At 39.1% G+C, this 21,472-nt stretch overlaps 1 protein-coding gene across 4 annotated transcripts in view; it reads left to right on the forward strand.

The window, feature by feature from the left end:
- The window catches only part of LOC127005012 (unconventional myosin-Ie-like), a 58,062-nt gene that overhangs the window by 12,394 nt on the left and 24,196 nt on the right, over window positions 1-21,472 (forward strand). The window contains exon 1 of one of the 4 annotated variants that reach the window (XM_050873445.1): window positions 18,602-20,445. The exons of the other annotated variants lie outside the window; for them this stretch is intronic. The gene's annotated coding sequence lies outside the window, so the exon portion shown is untranslated. Of the gene's footprint in view, window positions 1-18,601; window positions 20,446-21,472 lie in introns of those variants that run through there. 4 annotated transcript variants of the gene reach the window in all.

Below are 21,472 nucleotides of genomic sequence, written 5' to 3' on the forward strand. Positions count from 1 at the left end.
GGAAGGAAGGGAAGAGAGAGGAAGGGAGGTGACATTTATACAACCTACCCTTTAGAGAGAGAGAGAGAGAGAGAGAGAGAGAGAGAGAGAGAGAGAGAGAGAGAGAGAGAAATGGATTGGGTGGAGTGACTTTGAAAATTAATGTGACAGTGAGATGTCGAATACGGTGATGGTGGTGGTGATGGTGGTGGAGGTGGAGGTGAAAATGTTGGGCGTAGGAGGAAGCAGTTGAGAAAGTAGGTGGAGATAGCGGTGAAGAGGTGTCTGTATGGGTGAGAGAGAGAGAGAGAGAGAGAGAGAGAGAGAGAGAGAGAGAGAGAGAGAGAGAGAGAGAAGAAGAAGAAGGAGACAAAGCGTAATGAAGGGAAAGGGAGAATGTGGAGGAAAATGAGGAAGGAAAAGAAAGAAAACAATAATTAAAGAAGAAAAGGAGGAGGAAATAGAGAAAACAAGAAAGGAAGACATGGAAAAGGAGGAAGAGAGAGAGAGATGAAGAAAAGGAAGGAAAAGCAAAGAGGAAAGGAAAGGAGGAAGAGAGAAAAGATAAACAGCACAAAGAAAGAGAGGAGAGAGGAAGGAATGGAGAAAAGGATATAAGTGACGAATAGGAAGGAAAAGGACGAAAGAAGTGGATAGAGAAGGAGGGTGAAAGATGGGAGAAGAGAAAGGGGAAGAGGATGACAACGAAGAAGGAATAGAGGAAGATGTGGAGGAGGGAGTAGAAAAAAATGAGTGAAGGGAGAGAGAGAGAGAGAGAGAGAGAGAGAGAGAGAGAGAGAGAGAGAGAGAGAGAGAGAGAGAATTATTATGATCATCTTGCCAATCTACTTAAATCCCAACTTCCTTTTCTCGCCTAAATGTGTATAATATCGTTAACACACACACACACACACACACACACACACACACACACACACACACACACACACACACACACACACAAAACACACACAATGATGATAAGATAGAGTTCGTTGAAGCGTCATTAAAGTATAAAAATAATAGAAAAAAAATGCTAAAGAAAGTAATAATAAAGGACAAAAAGAAGGAAAAAAAAAAGGAAGTATGGCACGTGACGCTTTTACTTCGCTGACTCATAAAGAAAGAAAGAAAGAAAAGGAAAGAAATGGAAGATGAATAGGCAAATGATAGGAAAAGAAAGGAATAAAAGAGAGGAAATAGAGGAGAAAAGAGAATAAAGGGAAGGAAAAAAATATTCGAGGATGAGAATGAAGGAGTTAATTAATGAAAAAATATGAAAAGAGAAAGAAACGAAAGAAATAAAAAAAAATAAGGTGAAGAAAAGCTAAAAAAAAAACGAGGATGAGAATAACGAAGAAGAAGAAAGCAAATGAAAAAAAAGAAGAAAATGTGAAGAAAAGAATTAGAAAACTAAAGAAATAAAATAATAAAAGAGAAACAATAGAGGAGAGAAAAGGTTGAGTGAAGAAGAAATGAAAATATACGAAGAAGACGAAAAAGATGAAGAGGAGGAAGAAGAAAAAGAAGAGGAAGAAGAAGAGGAGGATAAAAAACATGCAATTCACACACATCCACACACCTGCAAGCCCAATTAAGATGACCAACTCTTACCTAACACCTGTGACAATTTCAACAGGTGGGGCTAACGTGAGACAGGTGTGTGTGTGTGACGTAATGGGAAGGAGGTGAAGGAGGTGGAAATAGTTGAAGAAGAGGTTGAAGGGGACGGAAGGAGAGAAAGAGGAGGAGGCGAAGGAGGTGGAAATAGTTAAAGAAAAGAACAGAGGGAGGGCGAAGGAGAGAAAGAGGAGTAAGAGGAGGTGGAAATAATTGAGGATAATGACGAAGGGAGTGGATACAGAGGAAGAGGAGGAGGAGGAGCTGGAAGGGAGTGGATAGAGAGGGAGGGTGAAAGATGGAAGAAGAGGAGGAAGAAGATGACGACGAAGAAGAAGGAGTATAGAAGGAGGTGGTTGAAAGAATTGATAAAGATAACGAATAGTAGAAAGTAAAGAGAAAAAGAAGCAGAGATAAGAGAGAAGGATAGAAAGGGAGATAGAGGAGGAGAGGAAGAGAGAGGAGAGAAAGAGAAAGGGAATGAGAGAGAGGAGAAAGAAAACGGAGGGTGGACGGCTTGGCAAAAAGAAGAGAAAGTGGACCAAGAATTAGTGAAAGAAAATGGAAAAAGTAAGAGGAGGAGAAGAAAAAGAGGGGGAGGAAAGAAGAGGGAAAGCGAGACGGAAGGGAGATGGAGGAAAGAAGAGAGGAGGGAGAGAGAAAGGAAGACAAAGGAAAATGAAATACGAAGAGAAAGGAAATAAAAGAAAATGAAAAAAAGAGAAAATAATAAGATGAAGAGATGACCAAGAGGAAGGAAAGAGGAAGAAGAAGGAAAAGAAGAAAAATATAGCATACAGAAATAACAAAAAAAAAAGAAATAGGCAAATAAGAAGAAAAAAGAGGAAGAAACAAAAAGAAAAAGAAAATAGCAATAAGAGATGAAAAAAGATAAATAGACGAAGATGGGAATAAAGAAAATGAAGAAGTGGAAGACAAGGAAGAGGAAGAAAAGGAGAAATATAGAAGGATGACGGTGGAGATGAAGAAGAGGAAGAGGAGGAGGAGGAGGAGGAGGAAGAAAAGTATGAAAGGGAAGAGAAGGAGAAATATGAAGATTTACATATAGATTTACATAGAAAATCAGACCACACAGACCCCATGGTCCAGACTTGGTGGTCTGTCCTTAAACCTAAGTGATTTTACATTAATCAGAAGACTCCAAAACGTTGCATTTCTACTCTAGTTGATATTAAGTTGAAGGAAGTGACGGTCGAGCTTATTTTTGAAGGAGTCAATCGTGTTACACTGGACCACTGATGATGGGAGCTTATTCCATTCTCGCACTACAACGTTGGTGAAGAAAAATTTGGTGCAGTCTGAATTTACTTGTCTACATCTGAGTTTTACGCCATTGTTCCTCGTGCGCAAAGTGTCATCGATCATAAACAATGTTGATCTGTCTACATTCGTGAAACCATTAAGTATTTTAAAACATTCGATCAGTTTTCCTCGGAGGCGACGTTTCTCAAGAGAACATGTTAAGGGTAGAAAGCCTTTCTTCGTAGGATTTGTTGCGCAAGGAAGGGATCATTTTCGTTGCCCGACGCTGAACACCTTCTAATTTAGCAATATCCTTTGCATGGTGGGGAGACCAAAACTGTACCGCATATTCCAAGTGGGGTCTGACTAAACTGTTGTAGAGCGGGAGTATTACATCTTTATTCTTAAATAAAAAGTTTCTTTTAATGAAGCCCAACATTCTGTTCGCTTTATTTGCTGCATCGATGCATTGCAGTGAGAATTTGAGGTTTGACGCGATTTTGACCCCCAAGTCCTTGACGCATTGAACGCTTTTGAGTTTAACGCCGCGCATTTCGTAATCAAACTTCTTATTCCTCGTTCCAACTTGAAGGACCTGGCACTTGTCTACGTTAAAGGGCATCTCCCATCTATCCGACCAAGCTGAAATTTTGTGCAAATCCTCTTGGAGGCTTTGCCTGTCTTCGTCAGGATGACGAAGAAGAGGAGTATGAAGAGGAAGAAAAGGAGAAAATTGAGGAGGATGACGGTGGAGATGAAGAAGAGGAAGAAGAAGAGGAGGAGGAGGAGGAAGAAAAGTATGAAAGGGAAGAAAAAGAGAAATATGAGGAGGAAGAAGAGGAGGATGACGATGAAGATGAAGAGGAGGAGGAGGAAGAAAAAAAAAGAAGAAAATGAGAAATAAGAGGATGAAGAAGAGGAGGAAAAGGAGGAAGATGGAAAGAAGAGAAAGAAAAGGAGAAATTTGAGGATGAAGAAGAGGAGGAAAAGGAGGAAGATGGAAAGAAGAGAAAGAAAAGGAGAAATTTGAGGAGGGTGACGGTGGAGATGAAGAGGAGGAGGAGGAGACTGGAGGTAAAATTAGGTTATACAAGAGGAAATTAGGGAACAGAGGGACCCAATTAAATGGTTTGTCAAGGTGGTTATTTAAGGAAGGGAACCATTATGTAACTCTCTCTCTCTCTCTCTCTCTCTCTCTCTCTCTCTGCTTTATTTTATCGTTCTTTTTTGGCTTTTTTTTCATTTATTTGTCCTTCTGTTTACATTATTTTTCTTATTTACTTTATTGTCTATCTCTGCTTTCTTTCTTTGTTTCTTTGTTTCTTGTTTTCTTTTATTTGTCATTCCATCTTTATTTCTCTCTCTCTCTCTCTCTCTCTCTCTCTCTCTCTCTCTCCCCGTGCGTGTGTACTGTGCTCTCAACCGTCACACACACACACACACACGCACACACAGATGTAGGGTACAGTTTTCTCCTTTTATGGACGAGAGAGAGAGAGAGAGAGAGAGAGAGAGAGAGAGAGAGAGAGAGAGAGAGAGAGAGAGAGAACAACCCTAAATTAAATGAAGAGGAGATGAGATAATAGGTAACGAGGAAGACAGGAAGAAGAGGACGAAAAGGGGAAGAGAGAGAGAGAGAGAGAGAGAGAGAGAGAGAGAGAGAGAGAGAGAGAGAGAGAGAAGGGTGGGTGACGGATACTACCTACACAGAGGAACTACTTGTGTGTCTGTGTAGTAGTAGTAGTAGTAGTAGTAGTGGTAGTAATAGTGACAGAGCGACTATTTCTGGTGATGATGGTGATGGTGATGGTGATGATGGTGTTCACTTTAGGAGACTCCAGACTCACTATCAAGGAAGGAATTTGATGGTGTTGTTATGTTAGTGTTCGGATTCTTGTGGTGAGCTGCCTTCTCCCTCTACCTCCTTCTCTCTCTCTCTCTCTATCTTCTATCTCCCCCCATCATTATTCTCTTTATCTTTATCTGTCTGTATTATCTGACTTTCTCTACGCATATATTTTTTTTTCTTTAATTTTCTCTTCTCTTTCCTCTTTATCACTTCTCTTGTCATTCTATCTCTATTCATTTCATATCTATCTGTCTATCTATCTATTATCTTGTTATTACTCTTTCTCTCTTTCTTTCTCTATCCATCAAGATCTATCTATCTATCTTTATTTATCTTTATTTACTTGTTTATTTGTATGTCGTTTTGTTTTGATTCAGATAATATACTCTTAAAAATGCGGAAATATCAGTAACATTATTATTATTATTATTATTATTATTATTATTATTATTATTATTATTATTATTATTATTATTTGGAACTTCATATTTTTCCCCATTTTTTCCTTTTAATTACTAACTCTAACTTTCTTTATTTTTTTCTTGTTTTTTATTTTATTTTCATTTTTATTTTTTGTCCGTGGGAAAGAGTGTTTGTGGCTTTTAAAGAGAAAGTGTGTGTGTGTGTGTGTGTGTGTGTGTGTGTGTGTGTGTGTGTGTGTGTGTGTGTGTGGACATGACCGAAACCTGTGTGCAATGGAGAATGAAAGGAATTGCTACTCTCTCTCTCTCTCTCTCTCTCTCTCTCTTATGACATGTGACCCGAGACAGCGTAAAGGTCAGAGAGAGAGAGAGAGAGAGAGAGAGAGAGAGAGAGAGAGAGATTTTGGCATGAGGAGGAGGAGGGGGATGGAGGATGAGATGAGGGCTTTCTCCTCCTCCTCCTCCTCCTCCTCCTCCTTGATCAGCCATTGGGTTAGAAAGTTCTTATCTATATTTGGTAGTGATGTGCGTATACTCTCTCTCTCTCTCTCTCTCTCTCTCTCTCTCTTTTGGGCGTCTGCTTTCAGTGTCTCATAATTATACCTCCTCCTCCTCCTCCTCCTCCTCTTCCTCCTCCCTACAACTCCACTTTTTCCTCTTGTCTCATTTTCTCTGTGTTTGTTTTTGTTGTTGTTCTTTCTTCTTTTTCTTGGTCTTGTTTTCTTCTTCATTATCTTCATTGTTATCTTTATTTTGAGACTTGTTATTGTTTTGTTTGTTTTCTTCTTTGTTGTTGCTATTCTTCACTTTTTTTTTATTTATGGATGTTTTTTTTCCTGCATTTTTTTTTTTTTTTTTTTTTCGTTTTTAGTCACAATCATATTTTTACCTTATTTCTCCTCCTCCTCCTCCTCTTTTTATTATTTTTTGTTCAGTCATATATTTTCACTTTTTTTTCCCTCCCCCTCTTTTTTTTCGTTTTTCTTCACAATCATACATTTTTACTTTTTTTTCTCCTCCTCCTCCTCTTCATTATCATTCCTCTCTTTTCTCTGTTGTCCTTTTCATATGCAGCCTTGACCTCTTCCTCCTCCTCCTCCTCCTTGCTACTCTTCTCCTCTTTCTCATTTGTATTATTATTTCTCCTCCTCCTCCTCCTCCTCCTCCGCCTCCTCCTCCTCCTCCTTGCTACTCTTTTCTCCTCTTTCTCATTTGTATTATTATTTCTCCTCCTCCTCCGCCTCCTCCTCCTCCTCCTTGCTACTCTTTTCTCCTCTTTCTCATTTGTATTATTATTTCTCCTCCTCCTCCTCCGCCTCCTCCTCCTCCTCCTGCTTCTTCTCCTCCTCCTCCTCCCACTCACTCTCTTCCTGAACTCATTTCTCCTTAAACCGAATCACTTTGCGCTTCCAAGAATTCCTCCTTGTAATCTTATCACTTCTGCTTCTTTTTCTTCTTTATTTAGTATCAGTATTTTCATTTCAATAATTTTTAATTTTCAAGCTCTTTTTTTCATTTTTTTCATCTTCGTATTGTTATTATTGTTATTATTATTATTATTATTATTATTATTATTATTATTGTTGTTGTTTTCATGTGTTTTCTTCTTCTTCTTCTCCTTCTTCTTCTCCATTATTATCTCTGTTATTGTTGCATATCTTCGTTTTATCTCATTTTTTTCATGTACTAATTGTTTCCACGTATATCTCTTCTCCTCCTCCTCCTTTTTCTTCTTCTTCTTTTTCTTCTTCTTCTTCTTCTTCTTCATTGACACACAAGCCCATTAACCGCTATAAGTTGTTTACTTTTAACGGATGCTCTCTCTCTCTCTCTCTCTCATATATATCTGTGTGTGTGTGTGTGTGTGTGTGTGTATATATATATATATATATATATATATATATATATATATATATATATATATATATATATATATTAAAGAAAGGGACAAAATATAAAACGCTAAATCAAGAAGGAAGAACAAAGGAAAAATGAGAGAGAGAGAGAGAGAGAGAGAGAGAGAAATCGGTCACAGTTGTATAAGCCCCGTTCACACTGTGCCGACTCTTGGCCTCGACAACCCAGCGACTTTTCCATTTGACAAGTTGGTTCCCACGCTCCAAGAAGGGGGGGAGGTTTTATTTGGGTCTTGGTGTTTTGCCGACTGTCTGGAACATTCGGCCAACTAGTTGCCAGCATGTCGTGCTAACCCTCACGACTCACGACTCCCGTCTCGACGTCGGCGCAGCATTCGGCAACAGTCTCAAGACCTCTTTCAAGACATGCCCGACCCTTTCACATCAACACCCAAGACCTCGTGTACCCTAGAGTCGTGGGTAGTCGTGGCCCAGAGTCGGCACAGTGTGAACGGGGCTTATCAATAACACACACACACACACACACACACACAGACACACACACACACACACACACACACCTGTTTACGTTCTATTTACCCACTTGTATACGTGTGTGTGTGTGTGTGTGTGTGTGTGTGTGTGTGTGTATATGTTATGTTAACCACAACAGCATCAATACAGAGTTACAGACCTCTTTCTTTCCCTCCTCTTTCCCTCCTCTTCCTCTTCCCCTTCCTCTTCATCTCCTCTTTCCTCTTCACGTCATGTTAATTACAGCAAGAGTTATTATAAACCCCTTTCTCCTCTTCCTCTTCCTCTACCCTTTATCTCCCCTTCATCTTTCCCTCCCTTGCTTCTTCCCCTTCCTTTTCCTCTCCCCTCCTTCCCTTCTTTCCCTTCCTCTTCCTCTCCCCTACCTTCCTTCTTCCTCTTCCTCTGCCCTTCCCTCCTCACGCCTCTTTCTCACCTTCACCCCGTCCTTCATTATGTCAATTACTATTCCTTTTGTGACGGGACGGTGTTGCAAAATAGTAGCAGTCGTGTGGTGATACTATTATTGCTACTTTCACTTCTATTACTACTTGCTACTACTACCTCAATGATTATAAGGCATTGTATTAAAGTAGTGGGTGCCAGTACTATTCTTTCTACCTTCTCCTCCGTGCTACATCCTCTGTTAAGCCTATGATAACGTAGTAGTAGTGGGTGAGTGGTAGGACTATTATTGTGGCTGTAGGCTACTATTGTTTTGGTCTATTATTTCAAGCCATCTCTCTTCCTTTTCTTTCTTTTATTCTCTTTCGATTTCTTTCCTTTTCTACTTTTCTATATTTCTCTTCATGCATTCCATGTCTTATTTGTTTGTCTTTTTTTTTTACGTTACTGGTTGAAGTTTGCACAGGTAGATTTGGGTGTAGGCACATACATACATACATACACACATACATACATACTTAACTGTCATGCATGTGTTCTTGTGTGCGTGTGTGCGTGTTGGTGTGTGTGTGTGTGTGTGTGTGTGTGTGTGTGTGTCGTAACTGAGATGACTCGCACAGGTGTGACGAGAGAGAGAGAGAGAGAGAGAGAGAGAGAGAGAGAGGTAATGAGGTGTAGGTAAAGTGCAGGTGGAGGAGAGGGTGGAGGAATCTCTTATTTCCTCCTCCTCCTCCTCCTCCTCCTCCTCCTCTCTCCTCTGTCCTCTTTTCCACTCCCCCTTTTAATTTCCTGCCCTCTCGATTTTTTCCCAATTCGATTTTTCTTTGTCTATTATCTTTCCCTTTTGTTTACTCTGCTTTCCTCCAATTCCTCCTCTTCCTTTTTTATCATATTTTCTTTCCCTCTCTCCAATTTATTTATTTATTTTTATTTATTTATTTATTTATGTATTTTTGCTTCTGTCTTTTCTCCGTTTTTTTTCCTCCACCCTCTTCGTTTTCTTTTTCATCATATTTTTTCTCCCATTTTTTCCTTCTTTTCCGTTTCTACGTATTTTATTTTTACCTTCACACTCTCCTCACTATCCTTCAACATTTTCTTTATTTCTTCTTTCTTTACATACTGTCTCCTACTTTATTTAATTTCCCTCTAGTTTTGCTTTCTTTCCACTTTATTTTCTTTTTTTAACTTATCAATCTTTATTTCTTTGCTATTTCCGTTCTCTTTTTCTTCCTTTTTTTTGTCTTCGCTTACTCAATCTTTTTTTTTCACTAATTTTATTTTATTTTATTTTTCACTATTATTTACTATTTTCACTGTTTTTCACCATCGCTTTACTTTATATATCCTTGTAGTTCTTATTTTCTTCCTTTTCTTAACCATACTCCTCTACACTTTATTTATTTATTCTTTATTTATCTTTCATTTATTCTTATTCTTCATGTATTCCTATTTATTCCCTATTTTTCCTCTGTTTATCTATCTCCTTGTATCTTGGTAGTTCAAATATCCTTTCTTATCACCACACTGTTTACTTATCTACTTATACATAACCTTTTTTTCCCTTTGGTTATTTCCTTGTAAGCTGTTTAAAGTCGTTATCATTTCCCTATCTTCATCATAATCCGTCTCACATATTACTTTTAGCTGTTTCCATCACTTCCTCTTCCTTTAATGATTCTACACTTCGTCTGTCATTGTTTATCCTGTCACTTATTCTTTGTAGTTTTTCTCCATTTCTTCCTCTTCCTCTACAGTCATTCTCTACTTTGTCTCACACTTGGTTCATTTTAGCTTTCCTCCATTTCTTCTTCTTCCTCTTCCTCTTCTTCTTCTATACTTATCACGTTATCTATCTCCCCACTAGTTCCTTTTAGCTTCCTCCATTTCTTCCTCTTCTTCTTCTATACATCTCACATTGTCGATCTTCCCACTACTTCCTTTTAGCTTCTTCCATTTCTTCCTCTTCCTCTTTTTCTTCTTTACTTCTCACATTGTCTATCTTCCCACTTATTCCTTCCAGCTCTCCTCCATTTCTTCCTCTTCCTCTACAATGATTCTCTTTACCTCCTCTTACACACCGTTTATCCACTTATTCCTTTTACTTCCTCTTCGTATAATGATTCTATAATGACTCACCATTGTACCCACTTAAGAGGGAAGACAATAGGACTTCAAGAAGGACAATGAGGAGTGCGTAGTAGGATACATTGGGTTGCTAAGAGGAAGAAGGAGAGAGAAGGTTCCTGTTGACGTGGTAGTAATTATAGATAGGTATGCTTAAAGATATTTCCCGAGAGAGAGAGAGAGAGAGAGAGAGAGAGAGAGAGAGAGAGAGAGAGAGAGAGGGGGGGGGGAACAAAACTAAAAAGAGGAAAGAAATAAAGGACAAAAAGAAAGAAGTGTGTGAGTGGGTGTGTTTGTATGAGAAGCAAAAAAAAAAAAAAACTAATGATAATAATGAGATGAGACAAAAAAAAAGGAAACAGAAGGAAAATTACAAAACTAAAAAAAGAGGAAAGAAAGAAAGGACAAAAAAGGAGAAATGAAAGTTTTTTTATTAGAAGAAAAAAAAATATAATGATACCGGTAGTGACTAATAGCCTAAGAATTGATAAACACAAGGCAGGAAAGCAAACAATACCAGATAATTATATAGGAAATGTGTGTGTGTGTGTGTGTGTGTGTGTGCTTTTATTTTTTTTTTACATATATTAGAGTTAAAATATTAATAATGGTGGTGATAATAACAATAATAAGATAGATAAAGCAAGAAAACAAGCAAAAAACAAGTTAAAGGAAGGAAGGAAGAAAGGAGAGGCTTCGGTTTGTGTAATTAATGTAAAAAAGAAAACGTTAGTAAAGATAATAAGGACAATGATAAAGATGGATAGAATAAGAAAGCATACAAAACAAGAAAGAAGAGAGAAAGAAAACAAAACAAGTTATAAGAAGGAAGGAAGTATGTGAGTACGTTTGTTTGTGATATAAGTAAACAAGCAGTAATAAAGATAATAAATACAATAATAACGATAGGTAAAGCAAGAAAGCAAACAAAACAAGAAGAAAGGAAGAAACAAGTAAACAATAAAAGGAAGTATGTGTGTGTTGGCTTCTGTTTGTGACATTATAAGCAAACAAGCAATAAGAAAGATAATGAAGATAAGAAAGAAAGAAAGCAAAACAAGGAGGAAGGAAGGAGGAAACAAGAAAACATAAAGGAAGGAAGTACATGTATTAGTTTGTTTGTGATAATATTAGAAGCAAACAAGCAATAATAAAGATAATAAAGATACATAAAGCAAGCAGGAAAGCAACCAAAACAAAATATAAGAAGAAAGAGAGCTATGTGTGTGTGTGTATGTTGGTTTCTGTTTATGTTCTCTTTATCACAAGCAAACAATGATAAAGATTAGAAACACAATAACAAAGATAGGCAAAGCAAGCAAGCAAGCATAGAACCAAAGGAAAGTCGGCGGCCCTCGCAAATCCGGATCCGGTGTTATGAATACGACCCGATCCGATGTTGATGGAATGCGATCCTACTTACCTCTAGACCCCGGTTTGGTTGCGTCACTTTCCTCCTCTTCCTCCTCCTCCTCCTCCTCTTCTTTTCCCAGTTTCTCTTTCTCCTCCTCCTTATTATCATCCTGTTCTTCTTCCGGTCTTCGTCCAGTTTCTCTTTGTTATTCTCTTCTCCTCCTCCTCCTCTTTCATCTTCTGTTCATTTGTTTTTGTTTTCCTCTTTTCTCTTTCTCTCCTTTTTCTCTTTATTATTGCTCTTGTTATTCTTTTCCCTCCTTTTCCTCTCTATCATTGCTGTTGTTATTCTTTTCCTTCGTTTCCATTCCTCTTTCTTCTCTTCCTTCTCTTTCTCTTTATTATTATCTCTGTTCTTTCTTCTTTTTCCTTCTCCTCGTCCATTTCTTTACTTTCTTTCTTCATCTTTCTTTATTCCTCCGTCTCCTATTCTTCTCTATATTTATTTTTGTTGTTTTGTTTTGTCCTGATCCTTCCTACTTCTCCCCTTCCACTTCATCGTTTTCTCTGTTCTTTTTTTTTTTCCTCCTCCTCCTCCTCCTCCTCTTACCACAACTCCAACCACCACCACCATCATCATCACTATCGTCAGTATACCGTATCAAGTTAATGGTGTGTGTGTGTGTGTGTGTGTGTGTGTGTGTTCGTACGTTTGGCAGCTTTGTCCCCTCCTCCTCCTCCTCCTCCTCCTTCTAACCGTCACCACCACTTTGCGTAATAATTCATGCACCACCACCATCACCTCCACCACCACCACCACCACTACCACTTCTACTTCTCCTACTACTACTGCTACTACTACTACTACTACTACTACTACTACTACTACTACTACAAATAATATCATCACCAACATCACACCACCACCACCACCACCACCTTATTATCAACACCACGTCCGTTGCACGTCATCAACACCGTCATTGTTCATTCACTACCATTATGCATTGTGGTGTATTGGTCTGGTAATTGCTGTCATTGTCATCACCACCACCACCACCTGTAATTTAGATGAAGTGTTACAGGTATGATGATGATGATGATGATAGTAAGGGAGCCAAAAGGGATGATTAAAGGGAAGGTATGAGGAAGTAATGATAAGAGTGTCTATTTTTCTTATTATTTTCATTGTTTTTAGTTTCCCTTTTATTTTTGTTTTCTCACGTTTTCTTTTTTCTTCTGTTTATATAGCTTATTTTATTTTACTTTTTTTGCATTCTTTTATTCTCATTTATTATTTTTTTTTACTTGTATATTTTTCTTTCTCTTGATCCTTTTCTTTTTACATTAATTTTCTTTTCGCTTTTCTGTATATAGCTCGTTTGAATTTACGTGTATTTTATTTACATTCTTCATTCTTATATATATTTTTCCACTAATCAATCTTTCTTTCCTTCGTTTGTCTCCTCCATTCTTCCATTTATTGTTAGAGCTTGTTGTTGTTGTTGTTGTTGTTGTTGTTGTTGTTGTTGTTGTTTATGTACCATCTCAGTTGATTACTACAACAACATCACCATAATTATTACTCATCATCTCTATCACCATCCTCCTTCTTCTCCTCCTCCTCCTTCATCATCATCATTATTATTATTATTATTATTATTTATTTTTTATAGTTACTTTTCACGCCACAAGAGACCTCTGTGATAGTGACTTCCGTTTGTGTGTGTGTGTGTTTGTGTGTGTGTGTGTGTGTGTGTGTGTGTGTGTGTGAACGTAACCTTTGACCTCCCTGTTCCCCTTTCCTTCCCCTCCCTTCCTCCTCCCCTTCCCTCCCCTTCCCTTCTCCCTTCATCCTCTCCCTCCACCCACAGGAAGGTAGGAGAGAGAGAGAGAGAGAGAGAGAGAGAGAGAGAGAGAGAGAGAGAGAGAGAGAGAGAGAGAGAGAGAGACTATATATATCATTTATTTATGCGAATCAAAACACACACACACACACACACACACACACACACACACGTAGAGCAATATTAGGCAAAAAAAAAAAAAAAAGCAGAATAGAGGAATGTCTGTGACCGTATCGGCTTGAAGGTCGTGTGTGTGTGTGTGTGTGTGTGTGTGTAAGATAGGCGGAAAATGAAAGGAAAACATGGAAACGTTGGCACATTATTGAATTTCATCATCATCATCATCATCATCATATTATTATTATTATTATAGTTGTAATGTTTGGTTCTCATTAGTAATTATAGTTTTTTTTAATAAATATTCAGTTGAAAGTAGTAATCTTTGTAGTGGAGGTCTTCAGTAGTAATAGTAGTAATAGTAGTAGTAGTAGTGTTCCTGTTTATTGTTCCGTAACATTAACACTTCAAGGAGGGTTTTCGACCAAGGACACACACACACACACACACACACACACACACACACACACACTGTCTCTCTCACACACACAATCACGTATACACACTTGTACAGGAAATAGTATTGTCACGAGAGAGAGAGAGAGAGAGAGAGAGAGAGAGAGAGAGAGAGAGAGAGAGAGAGAGAGAGAGAGAGAGAGAAGGGGTGGGGGCTTCCACTAATTATTTCACCTGTCCGTTGAAAATTAGTGAAAAAGGTAAGGAAATAATTATAGTTATTTTAGAAGTGGATTAAGAGAGAGAGAGAGAGAGAGAGAGAGAGAGAGAGAGAGAGAGAGAGAGAGAGAGAGAGAGAGAGAGAGAAATAAAGGAATAGGTAATAGAACGAAAAAGAAGGAGGGAATTAACAGTGGGAGGAAAAGGAGAAAGGGAAGAATGATAGGGAAGGGAGGAAGGAAGAAAGGGTGGCAAGGGAGAAAAGAGAAAGGGGAGAAGGGGAACAGAAGATAAAAGAGGAGGGACGGAGAGAGATGGTAGGAAGTGAAGAGGAGAGTGAGAGGATATGAATGAAGAAAGGACGAATTGAAAGAAAAGGATAAGAGGATTCAGGAAAGAGAGGAAAGGGAGTGGAGAAGAAGAGGAAAGGAGGAGAGAAGGGAATACAAAGTTAAAAGTATGATTAGAGACATCCGTTACTCTCTCTCTCTCTCTCTCTCTCTCTCTCTCTCTCTCTCTCTCTCTCTCTCTCTCTCCGTTTTTTCTCATTTCCTTTCTTTCCTACCTTCCTCCCACCTCCTTTCTTCCATCCCTCAGAGTAAGAGAGAGAGAGAGAGAGAGAGAGAGAGAGAGAGAGAGAGAGAGAGAGAGAGAGAGAGAGAGAGAGTCTGTGTGTCTGTCTGTCTGTCTGTGTGTGTGTGTGTAGGAATGTGTGTAGGTGTGTCTTCCCTCAGAGAATCATCAGAGGACAGGTGTGTGTGTGTGTGTGTGTGTGTGTGTGTGTGTGTGTGTGTGGGCGTGTGGGCGTGTCTAAGTCTCGGTCTTGGAGCAGCCTTACCAAATATGAACTCATGGGTGGACTAGTGTAGGAGGAGGAGGAGGAGTAAGAGGCAGAGGAGGAGGAAGAGGAGGAGGAGGAGGAGGAGGAAAAGAAGAGCAAGAAGAACAAGAACAAGTGTAGGAGGAAGAAGATGAGAGTGAAGGAGGAAGAAGAAGAAAAGAAGAAGAGCAAGAAGAACAAGAACAAGTGTAGGAGGAAGAAGATGAGAGTGAAGGAGGAAGAAGAAGAAAAGAAGAAGAGCAAGAATTAAGAGCAGAGTGTAGGTGGATGAAGATGAGAAAGAGAAAGTGAAGAGGAAGAAGGTGGAGGAGGAAGAAGATAAGAAATAAGAAAATGAAAATATATGAAGAGCAGAACGGGTTGAACGAGAACGCCAAACTGAAGAAGTAGAAGAAGAAGAAGATTTTGATGATGATGAGGAGGAGAAGGAGGTAGAAGATGGTGAGGATGATGATGATGAAGTAGAAAATGGAGATAATGATGATGATGGTGAAGAAGAAGAAGAAGAAGAAAGAGATGAAGATGGTGATGATGATGAGGAGGAGGAGGAGGTAGAAGATGAAGATGATGATGATGAAGTAGAAAATTGAGATAATGATGATGATGGCGAAGAAGAAGAAGAAGACAAGGAGATGAAGATGATGATGAGGAGGAGAAGGAGGTAGAAGAAGATGGGGATGGTGATGATGATGAAGTAGAAAATGGAGATAATGATGGCTTTGGTGAAGAAGAAAACAAAAACAAAAAATAACGATAATAAGTATGAATGAAGAAAATGTTAAATACTGAGGAAGAGGGGGAGGAGGAGAAAGAGGAAACTAAAAATAAAAAAAATGTAAAATATGAATGAAATAATTAATAATGAAATAAGAAAATAAGAATAAGATTATGAGGAAGAAATTATAAGAAGAATGAAAATATAAGGAACTAGATAAAAAGGTGAAGACATGTTAGCAATTCGTGGAAAAGAAAAAAATAAGGAATTACAAAAAAAGATAAAAACAAAAGCCTGAATGTCAAGAAAAAGCGGAAAATATGTCCCAACGTCAGCATTTAGTGGAAAGAGAACAGGATTTGCATGGTTACAGAAAACGGAGGAAATCGTCACAAACCAGACAGACAACAACTTCCGTCGGTTTTCTCAGAAGTTTCCACCTCGCATCATCTATTTCTGAGGCCAAAAAGCAGATCAGTCAGATTCTAATGAGGGTTTTTAAGGTTCACAGTGCAGAAGAAGGATCAGACTACCACCAGGGTCATGAAACTATCCCTGGAAATACTCAGGACTCCTAAGAAAGCCTTGTCAAGTATGTTTCTTTACGTTCAAGGGTCAAACTACCACCAGGGTCATGAAACTATCCCTGGAAATACTCAGGACTCCTAAGAAAGCCTTGTCGAGTATGTTTCTTTACGTTCAAGGGTCAAACTACCACCAGGGTCATGAAACTATCCCTGGAAATACTCAGGACTCCTAAGAAAGCCTTGTCGAGTATGTTTCTTTACGTTCAAGGGTCAAACTACCACCAGGGTCATAAAACTACCCCTGGAAATACCCAAAATTGCTACGAAAGCCTTGTCAAATGTATTTTTTTAGGTTCAAGGGTCAAACTACCACCAGGGTCATAAAACTACCCCTGGAAATACCCAAAATTGCTACGAAAGCCTTGTCAAATGTATTTTTTTAGGTTCAAGGGTCAAACTACCACCAGGGTCATAAAACTACCCCTGGAAATACCCAAAATTGCTACGAAAGCCTTGTCAAATGTATTTCTTTAGGTTCAAGTATCAAACTACCACCAGGGTCATGAAACTACCCCTGGAAAAAACCCAAATCCTACGAGAGCCTTGTCAAATATGTTTTTTTACGTTCAAGGGTCAAACTAACACCAGGGTCATAAAACTACCCCTGGAAATGCCCTAGACTCCTACGAAAGCCTTGTCAAATATGTGTTTCTTTAGGTTCACGGTACAGAAGAAGGGTCAAACTAACACCAGGGTCATAAATGGCGCCGAAGCGTTTAAGAATATATCTCTTATATCCACGCAGAGTAGACAGAAGGAAAAAAGAGCTAAAGATAAGATAAGACAAATAACAAAACAAGCCACCAAATAAACGGAAACGAAGAAGACAAGAACGACATAAACAAGACAAACTAAAACATATTCCCAACCAAAGGAGAAGAAAGGAAGGAGGGAAAACGAAGATAAAGATAAAGAAAGACGTACAGAACAAAACAAGCCAGAAAATTAACATGGACTAAGAAAATAGAAAAGAAAAAAAAAGAATGATTATAACCACACAGGAAAATGTCAAATAAACGCAAATCTAAAAAAAAAAGGAAAATGGTCAAGTAACAAATGAACGTAGACAAGATAAAGTAAAAAAATAAAAGAAAAAGGAAATAAAGAGAAAGAAAGGAGCGAAGAAAAAAAAACGAAAAAAAAAACACGAATGATATAAAAAAAGTAATCGAAGGAATAAATAAACGTATAAATAAATAAATAAATAAATAAATAAACGTAGAATGAGAAGGAAAAAAATAGTGTCAAAAGAAAACGTAAATATTAACTAAAGAATAAATGAAAGGAAGAAGAGGAGGAGGAGGAGGAGGAACAGCAATGAGCGCTAATGAAAGGAGGAGGAGGAAGAGGAGAAGGAGGAGGAGGAGGAGGAACACTAATGAGAGTTAATGAAAGAGATTGAAGGAGAAAGAAGAGAAGAAAAACGAACTCAGATTTTAAGGCACATGATACACGCTCTCTCTCTCTCTCTCTCTCTCTCTCTCTCTCTCTCTCTCTCTCTGGATAGGGGGAGGGTCACGTTATTGCAGAGCGAGGAAGAGGAGGAGGAGGGGAAAAAAGAGCGAAGATAATGATGAGGAAGAGGAGGAGGAGGAGGAGGAGGGGAAAAAAAGAGCGAAGATAATGATGAGGAAGAAGAGGAGGAGGAGGAGGAGGAGAGATAGCAAAGGGCAGGACAAAAAGAACGACAACGATAATGATAAAAAATAAAAGAAGGAGGAGGAGATAAAGAGGACGAAGGAGAGGCAAAGAACACATGAATAGGCGGTGAAAGAGGAGGAGGAGGAGAAGAAGGAGCGAATAATGTAAAGAAATTGAAAGAAGATGATGATGATAACGATGATGATGAGGAGGAGGAGAATGAGAAACAAATAAGAAAAAAAAACTGGAAAAAGAAGAAGAGGATGAGAAGGAGGACGAGAAGGAGTGAATGATGTAAAGAAATTGGAAAAATAAGAATAAGATGATGATGATGATGAGAATGAGAAACAAATAAGAAAAAAAAAACTGGAAAAAGAAGAAGAGGATGAGAAGGAGGGTGAGGAGTAGAATGAGGATGAGGAGAAGGAGGAGGAGGAGGAGGAGGAGAATGAGAAACAAATAAAAAAAAACTGGAAAAAGAAGAAGAGGATGAGAAGGAGGGTGAGGAGTAGGATGAGGATGAGGAGAAGGAGGAGGAGGAGGAGAATGAGAAACAAATAAAAAAAACTGGAAAAAGAAGAAGAGTATGAGAAAGAGGGTGGGGAGTAGGAGGAGGAGGAGGAGGAGGAGGAGAATGAGAAACAAATAAGAAAAAAACTGGAAACAGAAGAAGAGGATGAAAAGGAGGGCGAGGAGTAGGATGAGGAGGACGAGGAGTAGGATGAGGATAAGGATGAGGATGAGGAGGAGAACATAGAGGAAAAGGAGGAGAGGAAGTGAAGTGGGGGAGGGAGGGGGGAACCACAGTGGAAGTGTCTGAGTTTACTGATAACAAGTGTCAGTCAGTCACTCACTCACTCTGGCGGGAGGGAGAGTAACCGCGCGCCCCTCCATTCTTCACCCCTCCTGCAGCCCCTCCCGCAGGACCTACACGCCCCTCGGCACACAGGAAGGCGTGGCAAGGGCGTGGGCAGCTCCTGAGGGCGTGGGGAGACTGTGGAAGGGTCGTAGGCGTGGAAGGACTTGAAATTTGAGTGATAGAAACGAAGACGGTCAGAAAACCCTGTCTTTGGGAACCCCGTGTATGTGTGTGTGTGTGTGTGTGTGTGTGTCCTGCTGCCCACAACAACACCTACACTCAAGTTCTGACGGTCGGAAATGCGTTGACTTGGTTATCTGACGCAAGAGATAAGACTTCGATTATATGATCTTATCTGCAGGTTGTTAGAGCCTTGATGTGCAACTCTTTGGGTGGTGGTCGACGGTGATGGTTGACGGTGATGGTTGGTGGTGATGGTTGATCGTGGTGGTGACGAAGAAGAAGGAAGAAGAGAAGTTCTTATTTCCTTAGCTACCTCCTGTCTTTGCCTCACGTAAGATAAAGGAAGAAAGAAAAGAATGGTGGATGTTGAAATTGCTAAGAGACGGGAAAGGCATGAGACGTAGAAAATGACTGGTAGTGTAAGAGAGAAAGAAATTGCACTCAAAATAAGAAAGAAGATACTGGTTGTCATTTGACGTAGAAAATAACAAAGAAACTGTGAAAGAACGTAAGAGAGAAAGTAATTGCACTCGAAAAAAAAAAAAAAAAGATACTGGTTGTCATTTGACGTAGAAAATAACAAAGAAACTGTGAAAGAACGTAAGAGAGAAAGAAATTGCACTCGAAATATGAAAGAAAATGTTGTAGAACGCTGAAGCAGAGACGGAAAAGAATATTGACGTGGAAGAAAGTGAGAAACAACGTCAATAAAGAAAGAAATCACAGTAGCAGAATAAGAAAGAAGGAAAATAAGTTAGAATGCTGAAAATACCAAGATACGGGAAAGACAATTGACATAGAAGAAAGCGAAAAACAACGTCTAAAAGAAAGAAATCACAGTAACAGAATAAGAAATAAAAATAATAAGTTAGAATGCTGAAAATACCAAGAAACGGAAAGGTCAATTGACGCGGAAAACAACGGAAAGAAAGTAAGAAAGAAAACTTAGTAGAATGATGAAATTGTACTGAGATACTAAAAATATAGTTGACGCAAAAATTAAAAATGTCGAAAAACGTAAGAAAAATGGAAAGGATTTGACGCTGAGGAAAAAAAAAACTTAAACTGAATGACAAAGAAAACATAAAAAGGAAAGAAAAGTAGACAACCCAAATAAGGAAGAAAGAAAATAATGGAGAAACTATCACAACAAGAGAAAGAAAAATATGCAAAAGCCCGGACCTAAAAGACATTAACACCAGATAAACAAAAACTGAAAGAAAGGGAAAATTAAAATAAAGATTGAGAGAAGGGAAAATACCAAAACATAAAAATGGAAAATATAGCTACATTAAACACCTAGAATATTAATGAAAGAACAAAAAGACTTGAAAAACGATATTAGGCTAATCTATTTGGTGAAGGAGTGAGAGAGAGAGATAGTGAGTGAGTGCGTGATTGTGAGAGAGAGAGAGAGAGAGAGAGAGAGAGAGAGAGAGAGAGGGGGGAGAGTGAGATAGTGAGATTGTCTTTAACTGCACGCAAAGCAAGACAGACAGACGTTAAAAAAAGGAGTGACTCACCATCAGAGCGAAGGTCAACACCGTTATTACAACCTACACCACCACTACTACTACTACTGTTACTACTACTACTATTACTACTACTACTGCTACAACAACAACCGCCATCGTAAGTGAGAGAGAGAGAGAGAGAGAGAGAGAGAGAGAGAGAGAGAGAGAGAGTTGCTACCACGAAACTGAAATCCAAGCAAGAACAAAAAGTATAGCAATAATTATGATGAAGAAGAATAGGAGGAGAAGGAGGAGGAGAGAAAGAAGAAGAAGAAGAAGCAAATAACAGAAATTAGGAATGAAGAGATTAAGAAATTAAAAGAACGGAGGAATGAAGGAAAATTAAAGAATGTAGGAAAATGAGAAAAATGAAGGAAAAAAACAAATAACGGAAACTGGGTGACTGATAAAAGGGAGAAGAGAATGGGAGGGAAGGATAGAAAAGAGAAAGGAAAAGTAGAAGGGACGGATTTATCAAGGAAAGAACAGGAAAAGTGAGTGGCTGAGAGGGGAAAGGGGGGAGGATTGAAGAGTAACCCCCCCCTCTTCTCACCCCACTCTACACCCCCTCTCCCCTCCCCTTCTTTCCCCCGCTCTTCCCTCTCCCCCATTACCTCCCTCCTTTTCTCCCCCTTCTACCCTATCTCCCATTTTCCCTCCCACTTCTACCCTCCCTTCCCTTTTCCCTCCTACCCTATCTTTTTTTTTTCTCTCCCTCCTCTACCTAGCTTTCCTCCCTCACCCCTCCTTTACCCCTTCTTTTCTTTCATCACCTTCCCCCTCTTCTCTCTCCCCTTCAACCTTATTCTCCTCTCCTTCCTCTTTCATTCTCTTCATCTTTTTCTTCTTGTCTTCATTCTCCTCCTCTTATCCCTACTGTCTCTCCTCCTCCTTCTTCCCCTTCTTTTCGTTTTTCTCTTCTCTTTCTTCTTTCTTTTCTTTTCATCTTTTCTTCATCTTATTCAGTCCTTCCCCTCTCTTCCCTCCTCTTCCCTCCCCTCCTCTTCCCTCCCCACCTCTTCCCTCCGCACCTCTCCCCTTCCCTTCCCTTCCCTCCTCCTCCCCCAAGCCGCCCACGCAGAAGGAAAAGAGAGGTCAGATAAGGATACGGACTGATAAGGGATTGACTGATTGATGTATATGGC

The sequence above is a fragment of the Eriocheir sinensis genome, chromosome 29 (assembly GCF_024679095.1).
Source record: "Eriocheir sinensis breed Jianghai 21 chromosome 29, ASM2467909v1, whole genome shotgun sequence".
Classification (NCBI taxonomy): Eukaryota; Metazoa; Arthropoda; class Malacostraca; order Decapoda; family Varunidae; genus Eriocheir; species Eriocheir sinensis.